This window comes from Brachyhypopomus gauderio, chromosome 5, assembly GCF_052324685.1.
Source record: "Brachyhypopomus gauderio isolate BG-103 chromosome 5, BGAUD_0.2, whole genome shotgun sequence".
Classification (NCBI taxonomy): Eukaryota; Metazoa; Chordata; class Actinopteri; order Gymnotiformes; family Hypopomidae; genus Brachyhypopomus; species Brachyhypopomus gauderio.
In genome coordinates this window covers 2,449,112-2,460,547 of record NC_135215.1, presented here as the reverse complement: position 1 = coordinate 2,460,547, position 11,436 = coordinate 2,449,112, and positions in this window count along the sequence as shown.

The window sequence follows — 11,436 nt, the reverse complement described above, 5'->3', positions numbered from 1 at the left end:
TTAGAATTTTTATATAATGTGAATCTGATATGTAAATACCTTAAATATGCATAGGTAACTATATTCTGTCTCCTGTCATTAGATGATATGTAAATTATAATCACATTGGCGAGACAAGCATTTAGCATTGGTCTTTGACCTTGCTCAGGGAGTTCACAATGCTGACATGTCCTGTTGTAGAGCTAGGAGAGGCATGGTGACCTGTTCTTTTCCACTACTTTTTTATACTGTATAATGAAAATAGTCTTCATGGCACAATTATTTTATTTCCAGGAAGAAATATGAATATTGCAGTTTTTGATTGAAATGCCCATCACTGAAACCATGTGTGCAAGAAAAATGTAATAAAAGTAAATGTAATAAAAATGTTCCATTTTTCACATAATTTTAATTAAACTCCATTTTTACTTTAATATAATCTGCTCTGGGTTGCAGTACATAATTTAGAGTACTGAAGTTTACAGTTGGACTACACTAGATTTTTCTGCCCTTGAAGTCAGTCAGTGTAACGGTTAGACTAGAGCAGACGAGACGCAAATGCGGGAGAGGAGGGGTTATTTAAACATATACTAATATAACACGAGTAAGGACACGAAAATGCAATAATGAGGTACAAACACAACGAGAGACTTACAAAATAACTTAGCCTAGAACAAGGATGCAGGGTTAGCAGAGGGAACAAAGAATAACCAAAACATACCAGCATATTGGGGAGAGGGACCTGAACAAAATACCTGAGAGTAAAATAGCGACACCAAGCAGGAAACACAAACAGGGCACAATGACCGACATAGAGGTGAAATACAGCAGGGATTAAATACACAGAGACTAACTGGACACAGGTGGGATCACTGACGACAGGGGCGTGACAGACAGAAGGGGAGCCATGGTAACAGAAAACAAGGCGGGACTAACAGGCATGGAGAAACACTGGCTCATGAAACAGAACGACAGGGAGTGACAACTAGCAGAGGGGGGCGGAGCCCTACGTGACAGTCAGAGTGAAATTTATTTATATAGCGTGTTGTCACGTGTTGTCACAAAGCAGCTTTACAATCCTATGAGTCCAGATCCCTAATGAGCAAGCCAGAGGCAACAGTGGCAAGGAAAAACTCCCTAAGATGGCAGGGATTAGTAAGAAACCTTGGGAGGACCAAGACTCAAAAGGGAACCCATCCTCCATTGGGAAGTCCATATTTATAGTTCAAATATAGTTCTATAGTTGTAGTTATAGTTCTAATTTCAGGCCGAGTAGTCACAGCTCATCAAGCAAACGTGAGCTGGTAGAATTACGAGTATTTTAACTCATGGATACAAATAAAATATGGCATTTACATTAGCATCAATCACATTAATGTCATAAAATGCTAAGGTAAAAATACAGTACACCACAAACTCAAATCAAATTTGTTGATGTTGTTGTTTTGCCTGCTGAACATAATTCAATCACTTTGACTTTGAGTGCAACCTCTACCTGCCATTTTACATTTACCGTACATTTTAACAGTGAAGTACCTCTATATGTTCATGGCTGCTGTGGGAAGTTTGCAAAATATTTTTAACCACTTAAACCTCATAGACACACAGCATAAAACCAATGTGATCTTAGTGCTTTGAACCCAGATTGTTCTAAACAAAAAGCAATTAACTGTTAGAATCAGAAGTTTTATCTGTTGTGATTGAGATCAGATGTTTTCCCTGAGGTTACTACCTGAAATACAGATACTGTAATCAACCACAGCTCAACACCTTCTCTACATTGGTACATGGGAATAAATGAATTTACTGTTGCTGTGGTTAAGTACATAGAGAGATGTGCAATCTAACAGTTCAGTGAAACAGAAGCAAGAATATCTCACCTGAGACCATGGAGCAAAGTCAAATTAAAGAGTTTACAGCACCCTTCTGGCGCTTCCTGTGAAGTCTCCTATGATCTTTGCCTCAAGAGCCTGGCACCCTAATACTGCAAAGTTAAAGGCTTGACACCATAACATTTGCTAACTGCACTAGGTGAGATGCGTGTCAACTGCCACTGCTGAATAATTCAACTTGATGTTGTACATTTAAAAATGTGCTTGCAATTAATATTACATGTCCATATATGTACTGATTGAACATGACCACAATTAAATACATAAGGAGTAATTAGTTTATGTTTTGACATATAATTAGATTATATAGAACAGTGGTTCTCAAACTGTGGTACGCGTACCACTGGTGGTACGCAGAGCACCCCGCGGTGGTACGCCAGATGAACTCGGAAAATAAAAGATGTTTTGAGGTTTTTTTTTTTTTTTACACAACACATTTTTTTTATTAAAACAGAATTATGACAAGTCCTGAAATTCAGAAACTAAAAGGGATTACTCGTATTATGTGCGGAGAAAATGTCGCTAAACAGTTCGACCTGGTGCATCTTTCAAACGACACGGTCACTCGCAGAATTGATGAAATGGTGGACAACGTCAGACAAACATTGACCGAGAGAATTAAAATGAGTAAATGCTTCTCACTGCAGTTAGATGAATCCATAGATGTCGCAGATTTAGCCAACTTGCTCGTTTACGTGCGATATGAGTATGAGGGCATGTCGCACGAAGACTTTTTGTGCTGTAAACCAACCACTACCAACACGAACTACAGGAGAACTACATTACAGGGTTGCCAACTTTTGACGTTCGCTTGGAGTGAGATTTTAACCTGGAGCCGGTGGCGAGTGTATTTTGTTGAGCGGGGGGGGGGGGCTGGGGGGGGGGGGGGGGGCGAACGTAAAATGGACACAGATTCAGTGTTATATCGCCGGTGGATGGCGTGTGACACACGCATTTGACCGTCTTCACACGCCACACATCCGATTTCTCACGTCGACAAAAAAAAATCTAGTTTATTTACCTCTGATCCACATCTATGATTCAATGAGTTACTAGTTCGCTCTGGCGCCAACCATCGTGATATAATACTTAATTCGTGTCCATTTTACATCCTCCCGGTAACAATTTACATTCGCCCCCCCCCCCCCCCCCCCCCCCCCCTCGTCAACAACTTAAACTTGCCAAACAGCTTTTTCTTTTTTTTTTTGGGGGGGGGGGGGGGGGGGGGGTAGTAGGTGGTACGTGGAGGTTTTTCATTTGACAGTTGGTGGTACTTTGTCTAAAAAGTTTGAGAACCACTGATATAGAATAAAGGTGCATTCTCAATTGTATTTGCTTGGATTTTACCTGGGAATAGATGCTCAGCTACCTACTTTGTCTGCTTACCAAGATAAAAGATACATTTTCAGTACAGATTTCAGTACTGATTTTGACAGATTTAGTTTTTCTTTGGTGTATTTTTATATTCAAAATTTGATTGATTTATTTTTCTTATTTTTACCCTGTGATTGCTTTGGCAACAGCAGGTTTGGCAACTGCATAGCACTGGACCACACAGCTCTTCCAAACTCAAGAGCAGCCTCTCCGTCTGGAAGATCTTTACTACACTGTGGTCATCAGGAGATCACAGAGTAGTATCATCAGGGACACAACCTGCCCCAACACTAACTCAAACACTCAGGACCAGCTTTTGACACTGGACACAGGAACACATGACACTTCCTGTGACTGGACTTTGCACACATGTAGGACACAGAGCATATTAGAGCATCATGCAATAAGAATAAAGTCATGACTGTTTTATGTGCCCACATGTCTATACGTGTGTACTGTCTACATGTGTATGCTGGTGTATTCACATTTATATTAAACAATTCATGGCTTATTATTTGTCACGTCAGGCTCCGCCCTCCTCCCTTGTCCCACCTTGTTTCCCCGTTTCCATAGTTCCCTCTGTCTGTCACGCCCCTGCCCTCAGTGTTCTCCAGCTGTGTCTCGTTCAATTTCTCTGTCTCTGTGTATTTAGTTTCCCCAGTCCAGTGCTTCATTGTCGGTAATTTTCTATAAGTTGCTCTGTTTCCCTGTGTGCCTTGATCTCGCCTTCCTTGTTTCTCTGTTCCTTACGTTTGCGTATTCCTGGTTTCCCTTCTCATGTTATTTTATGTCTTCCTTATTTTACGTTACTATTACCCGTATTGTCATTTCTCTGTTGCCCTCGTATCACTGTTCACCTGTATCATGTCTTGGTCACGTGTAGTTCTCTTCTTAGTCTCTGCTTTTGTCTAGTTGTAGTTTGTTAAGTTTTTTTAGTAGCCTGCGTAATTACTCCGTTCTGTTGTTCGTTTGTCGCGCTGTGTTCGTGTTGTTTAACGCATGTTGTGTTCAGGTTTTTCTCTATTCATTACGTAAGTGTTCCTTGTCATTTCTGTGCTTCGTGTTTTTAAGTACTCCTCGTTTTGCTGCCCATCGTTGTAAGCCTGTATCTCTGTTATCTGGTTTAGTTCTTCTTTATCTGTGTTTGCGTTAGTGAGTATTTTGTTCGTCATTTTGTTCTCGCCCCGTGTTAGCTTATGTCTATGTATGTGATTCTGTCTCCAGTTAGTTTAGTTTGGTATTTGTCCCGTGCTGCTTGGCATTATCTGCATAGTACGTTTCCCTGTGTTTATAGTTATTTATTAATTTTAATAAATTTCACTTTCCTGTACCTGCGTCATCCCTTCCTCAGTCAAACATTACATTATTGCTTTTTACTGTGCACATCTGCCACTGTTTGCAACTTTATACCTCCTGTACATACTATGCATTAGATATGCTACATATTACATCATGTTGTTGAATAACTTCCTGAAAAGCAGGATGGGACACTAGACCTCATTCTTGAACCTTCTGGAAGTGTTGTATGCATAATTCAAGGAAACACCAGGAGGAGGAGCGTGCCTATTGGACAACTCTAATGAAAAGACTTAACAGGAGGGGGAAGTTTAGTAAGGTGTATATCTAACCTAATATCTTGTTATAAGTAAACCATCATCTTAATGTGTGTGAAATTGTATTTAATAGTTTTACTGTTAATTTTTTTACTTTGGTTTAGCCTATTAGCAGTTCCTCCAAACATTGCACTTTTGCTGAGATTGACACAGTCCATGCTGAATGAACCAGGACAATATGATAGTATGTGAGCTACTGGAACTATAGATAGGACAATATAGGTCTATTGGAATGCTACTATGCTGAAGTGCATGAGGGAACCATTAATGAGGAAAGGCCTTCATCCACAATCACATCAAGAGATCAGTTACTTAGCACTCAAACTTTCTGAAAACAATAGACGCTATTCTAAATGGGGATGGATGAAACAACACACAAATGTCACTACCCAGACACAACTGCATCTGAGGAAGGAAGGTCAGAAAGGAGAAGACACGCAGAAGATGGCCATGAGTAAGCTGACTACTGTCAGCTCCCCTGATCTGTGGCAACCTACAACCAGGCAGTGTCCATCAATATGCACAATACCCACAGCAGAATACAAGAAACAGTTCACTCCCACTTGCCCCCCTTGGAAACAGAACCTGGAAGCCAATATAAAGACATTTCTGATGGAAGTCAGCACATTGACAGAGTTCCAGAAGGGTATAGAGATCAAAGATGGGGCTTGGCTACAGAGGAAACTGGCAGGTCATAAGAGAAGCTCTGAAGTCTGCTAAACAAAGCTTACCAGCACCGTCATCAAAACTACAGAGTTGCACAAAAGTAGCAGAGGACAAAAGAGTAAATGCCCTCTTTTGAACTATACTCTCAGATGTAGAGCAACAGAATCCTGACTTTGGATCCATCAAGATCTGAATATGGGAGAGTGAAGCATCGCATAACATCAGTGACTAGTGGCTAAGAGACCTTAAAGCAAAAACAGCAATCTCCCAGAGTAGGAACCAGTCAACATTATGGCAGCAGATGTCCAAGACTGGGTCAGAATCAGGAAGAACATAAAGTCTTTCAATCAGAACTCATTCAAAAAGCAGAGGTCAACACTAGAAGCCAGCTTGAAGACAAATGCCAGGTTATGATACAGTGTGGTACATACAAAGGAGATGCTCTATCCTGCTATTCTGTCTGACCTAGACAGATCATCAATAAGAGTGGGTACAGGAACTACCATCAGCCAGCTTCTGTACATTTATGACATGAAGCTGCAAGCCAAGGTAGAAGTGGATAGATGACACACTGATCCACGTGGCCAGGCTCTTCGGCAAGGACATAGGAATGTCATTTGGACTAGAGAACTGCAGGGTTGTGCTCAATCCGCAAAAACGGAGCAGCTACGCTTGGAGACCAGACGAGTGCAGCCATCCACGGTAGCTAGTGGCAGAGCAGAGGCTCTAAGCTCGCGCTTCCCTTCCACTTTCCATGGGGTGAAGCTGCTGGTTCTGAGGAGGTGAACACACACCATCAGAGACGGTTGGTGGATCCCCGGAGGCAGAAGGCATAGCGCAAAACGAGCAGCAACCTCGACAGTGGAGAAACACGGAAGGTGCAGAGAGCAGCAGATGTGACTGAGGGCACTGTGGATGCTGTCAACAACCCCAACACCACCATCTTTGACGTGGTGAGCTGTGAGAAGCTCTGCCACCAGCGCTGTGCAGTGCATCAGCTGGCCATATACCGGCCCCTTGAGAGAGGACGATGACAAGAGTGAGAGGACACAGCTCAATGGGAGAGGACATGGCCACAGAGGAGGACCAGGGGTGACTCCCAGCAGGAAGCAGACATCTTGCGACACACGTGCTGTCCAGGATGGCGACCGTAGCGTGGCCATAGCATGAGTGCTGTACTTTTAGCCTACATTTTTTGTGTTGTGCTCTTGTGCAAAAAAATGTACTGTCTGTAAGGACCATCTCCTTGTGGTGAAGCTGTTGAATTTAGTTCAGGACTGCGCTGAATTTTTTGTTTCATTACAGCATCTACAAATTTTGTGATCCGCAACTAGAGGTCAACAAGATATGTTATTTTGTTCTCTGAGCAACTAATTTATTCATTGTTATCAGACAGTCTTGCCAAAACATTTAATGATCCACATTATGAATTTATTCTATTCATGTTTACATAACCACCAGGAATTCTTGAAAATACTTGACAGATGTTTGCTTAACTTTCCATCTATGTTAAAAGTACTGGCTCATTATTACATAGGGGCACGTTGGAGGTCAAACGCACACAAAGGTGTCACCAACAAAACAAGCATCAAATGTCTGTAGCAAAGAAGGTCTAAAAAAGTAACTGTATAAAAGACTGTATGATATAATGGCAAAAATAAGGAAAACATGCATAAGAAAAAATAAGTTAAGCAACATGAAACTTAAATAGTTTTGCATAGTTAAAAAGTTAAATAGCTTGTTTAGTTTTCTCCTATGGAGTGCAGTTTTCTCCTGTACTCTTGAACTCTAAACTTAGCCTTGAGCATTTATTCTCTTACCTTATATATGTATGTCTTCATGACCCATATTAACATAATTCACTTCAATTTCACTTCAGACTTTCATCTTCCTCAGTGATCTCTGCTGTATATGCGCAAACTTTAATTATCTCCATTAACACGCTCTTGTCCATTACTGACAAGCGTTGATATTTGTCAGATGCATATAAATAAAATTACTTTGAAGCTGATGCTAACGCCATACTGCACCTTTCTCAGTGCGCCCAGTCATGTAGTATCACACATAATAGCCAGAGGAACGGAAGTACCTCTAGACAGCATAAACTTAATAATGCAGCATTACAGATGGCCCACGGATTTGTTTAGATGGAGAGTTCGTTCCACGGTGTTGTTCCTCCTCTTAATTTGCATTTCCTGGCATCTCTTACATCAAGACTGCCTTTGCCCTCTCGTTCTTCTGTGTTCAGGACTAGTGTCAGTATAATAAAGGGTATTAGAATCAGCATCAGGACCCTGTCTCTTGCTTTGCCTCCCGGGCACTACAATAATCTCTCCAGCACAATGTAACTACTGCCCTCTCGCGCTATTTTACGGCCTCTCGGCAGCCGTTATGAACGAGATGGTCTCTGTGAGGATCAAAGACGGATCTTCTTGTGTGAAATAAAACACATGGTTCTTTGGCAGGACACAGAGGATAAAATGGCACTGCTCATATCACATAAATAGATTGGCATTTGAGCCCTGGAGTAAAATTAAAAGCCCCCTCCTGTGAAGAATATTGGATTGTGATATTTAATATTGAGAACCCCCTACTGATGTCACAGTGGCGTGACTCTGTACCTCTCATCTGTTTAAGTGCGTACAAATGTGCAACCACAGCCCTTTCACCCTGCTCACACTGCTCTGAGGTCAGTGTAATGTTGTTCCTATGACTATGTTCATTTTATCATGAAGGAAAACAGCTGACCCTGGAACAAGCAGTCTGCAAAATATACTACTGATACACTAAAAATTGTATATATATACAAAAATTGTTTGAATATAAAAAACCATTTACCTTAAACTTCTATTGGTGTTATAGACAGTTCTAAGACATATTAAACACAAAAAAAAAATGACACACACACATAGAAAAGACTTAGTACTAAGACGAACAACACCAACAACAGGGCTGTATAGAAAACACACAAAGACCAGTGAAGACTAACTGAAAACACAGGATATAAATGCACAGGTTAACAAGGGGAATAAACTAGGGCCACATGAAACCAATGACGAAGGGCAGAGAAACAAACGATAAAGGCATGACAAACAAAATGAAAAAAAAAATGGAACCCAAAAACTGTGACATGACTGATGCATGGGGGTGGGACCAAGTGTGACAATTCCCTTTATCAGTGTATTTATTAAAGGTCAATAATGAATTAGTTATAATGCTAATATATAATGCTTATAATGCTAGTAATAATGCTAGGACTCTTAGACTACTCAAAAGGTTGCGGTGGTGGGATTGTTCTAATGGTAGACCTTGCTTTCTATACCGGGTAGAAAATTAAAAGTTGCATACTTCTGTGGATATATTCTTATCCGAATGTATTTTCTTTTTGAAGACACAGAAACATCTACTTTTCTTCATAATTAGAATATCACATTCATGTGAAGTTGTAAAGTTCACAGGCCTTCTACCTTTTCTCACAAGACTAACATGAGCTGTTATAGGCTTTATAACAACCATTTAGTTCATTATATTAACCATTCCTGGAAGCAATTATAGTAAGTAATCATGAAAAGTTTTTCCCTGATGGGAGTAATGCGAGCTTGGGCCTCGGTGTCACAGAGATATCCACACTTACTTAGAATGAGTTAGAGCACCCCTTTTTGGGCGTATGATAAGTTTCCTGTTCAAAGTCAAGCTGCTATTAATCATACAATTTTTTGCATGATCTCAGGACAATGTATCAACTCCAGAACAACATACCCACTAAAAGAAAGTCAAACGGTGACTGCAAAAGCATTAGAAAGATTTTGCCCCTTATTAAACCTGACTCAGAGCTGTGTTTTCTTTTGGCTCAGTAGCCCACCACATTGGTTTTAAAATGAACCAGTTACTATATGGTTACATCTTTTCATTCATTATTTCCTAATTTCATGGGATCCCAAGTAAATGGACAACTCATGGTGCTTCAACAAAATCATTATTTCATTTCAATACCAATGTGCTTTAGGGGCCTACAGATGCTTTATATAATTGATGTTTACCATTTACTGGAGACACCTATATATGGAACTTCTATATCTAAAATGTTCTACCAACTAGCCCAGACTGACTTCCTTAGCTCGGTCTTTTCACATTTCACACTCCCCAGGCATCTCTTCCTGAAAAGATCTCAATTAAAAGCCATTCGTCAAGTCTGTAGAGACACCCAGTGAGGCAGGAAGACTTGGGGCCAAAGCAGAAGGTTAGGAATAGGAAGACATGAATTTCTGTGTGAAGCAGAGGTCCCTGACCTCTATTACTGTCAGCTGGGTTTCCAATTATAGCTTTCTGGTTGGATGTGGTAGGCTTGCATCTATTCCTTCACTCTATGGGTGCTTAGTAGAATTTCATTCATGTGGATAGATATTTTCACTGTTATCGAGTAATCTTGTGCCCACATGGACGTGTTGTAAACATTTCACTGACTCCTGAAGAGCAATCTCTGCATTATTTATGTACATTAGGGCAGGCCCACTGTGAAAAAGAGATTCATATAATCCACTGGAACAATAAAGGTCATACCTGGTGTTAAATAAGCATTCTCAGTGCTGGCAGTGGAATAGAAATATAAGCATATTCCTTTAAACTGAACTGAACAAATTATCACTTAACATGCTGAATATCATTTTTGTTTAGATTAGTCTTACTGCCCATGAAGTTCATAAAGTTTGTGAGGACTTATTCATGGACAGTGTTTTACTTCAGATCACAGATTACCACACTGTAGGTTAATTGAAATTATAACTCTGTAACCTCCCATCTCAGCAGTGCTCTCTTGCAATTCTTTACACTCATAAAAAACAAATCAACATATACTATTGATAAGTAAAACTTCTTTGTGTGGTCCGATGTTTAAATCTCCTGAGTTTAGTTGTACAAGTAAGAGTTAAGGATTTTATCTTTTTATATTTTTGTTTGTGTTAATGTATGCATAAAAGCCGTTTCTAAGCCAAATCCCTGACACCTACATGCCAGAAGACTGGATTAATAAAACCCATCCAGTGACGGAAAGCATTCATGCACACTTTAAATCCTCTGCAACCAAATATATGAGATGCCTCCAAAACACATAATCTTGCCACAACATAACTGATCAAGCATTTGGTATTTTGCCATTGCTCCCTTAGAAATACTATTGTCACGAGTAAATAACTTTAGCAAAACACCTTCCTTGATCAACTAACAATCTTGAGTATTATCTGACTGGTGTGTAATTGGACACAGATGTGTTATGCAGACAACACATTGATGCACATAAAGGAAAAATACGGTGAAAGCAGTTAGCACAGATGTGTTTATTTTAGCATTGTTATCGACGTTTCACAGAGCATTTGCTCGGTGTGTAGTGACACAGTAATGCGTGTAAGACTCCAAAACTTGCTTAGCTTTGATCATTGACTACTGAAATTATGATGCACACTACATTTCTCTTACTTGCCTTTCAGTGTAGTAACTTTCCAGTTAGCTGTCATTTCCCTCTGAGCTGAAGGAAGGTGAATAACACTTGGTGATTTAGGCTTGTTATGTGAATCACCTGATGGTGATTAGCCGTGTTTTGGGAAGCATACTGTATCTGTAGCTCAGTCAGTGAGGATATGGCCTGCTGAGCCTGGCTGTGTAGCTCTGTTCCTTCCTACAGAATTGCAAAGATTCCTACAGGATTGAGAGCAAAGCAAACAAAAGTTTATTTGTGAAATCAATATTCCTAAAATAGAAAAGGAAGTTCTTGATGAAATGCTCCATAATAAGAATGAGAGCTCTGACATGCATCCTCAGCAAACCAGAAAGGCATTATAATGACAATAGGGGAAGTGTTTCCCTACAGTGCCCTCTGCTCAGGACTGAGCACTTTTAAAACGGCATCACTTCATTTT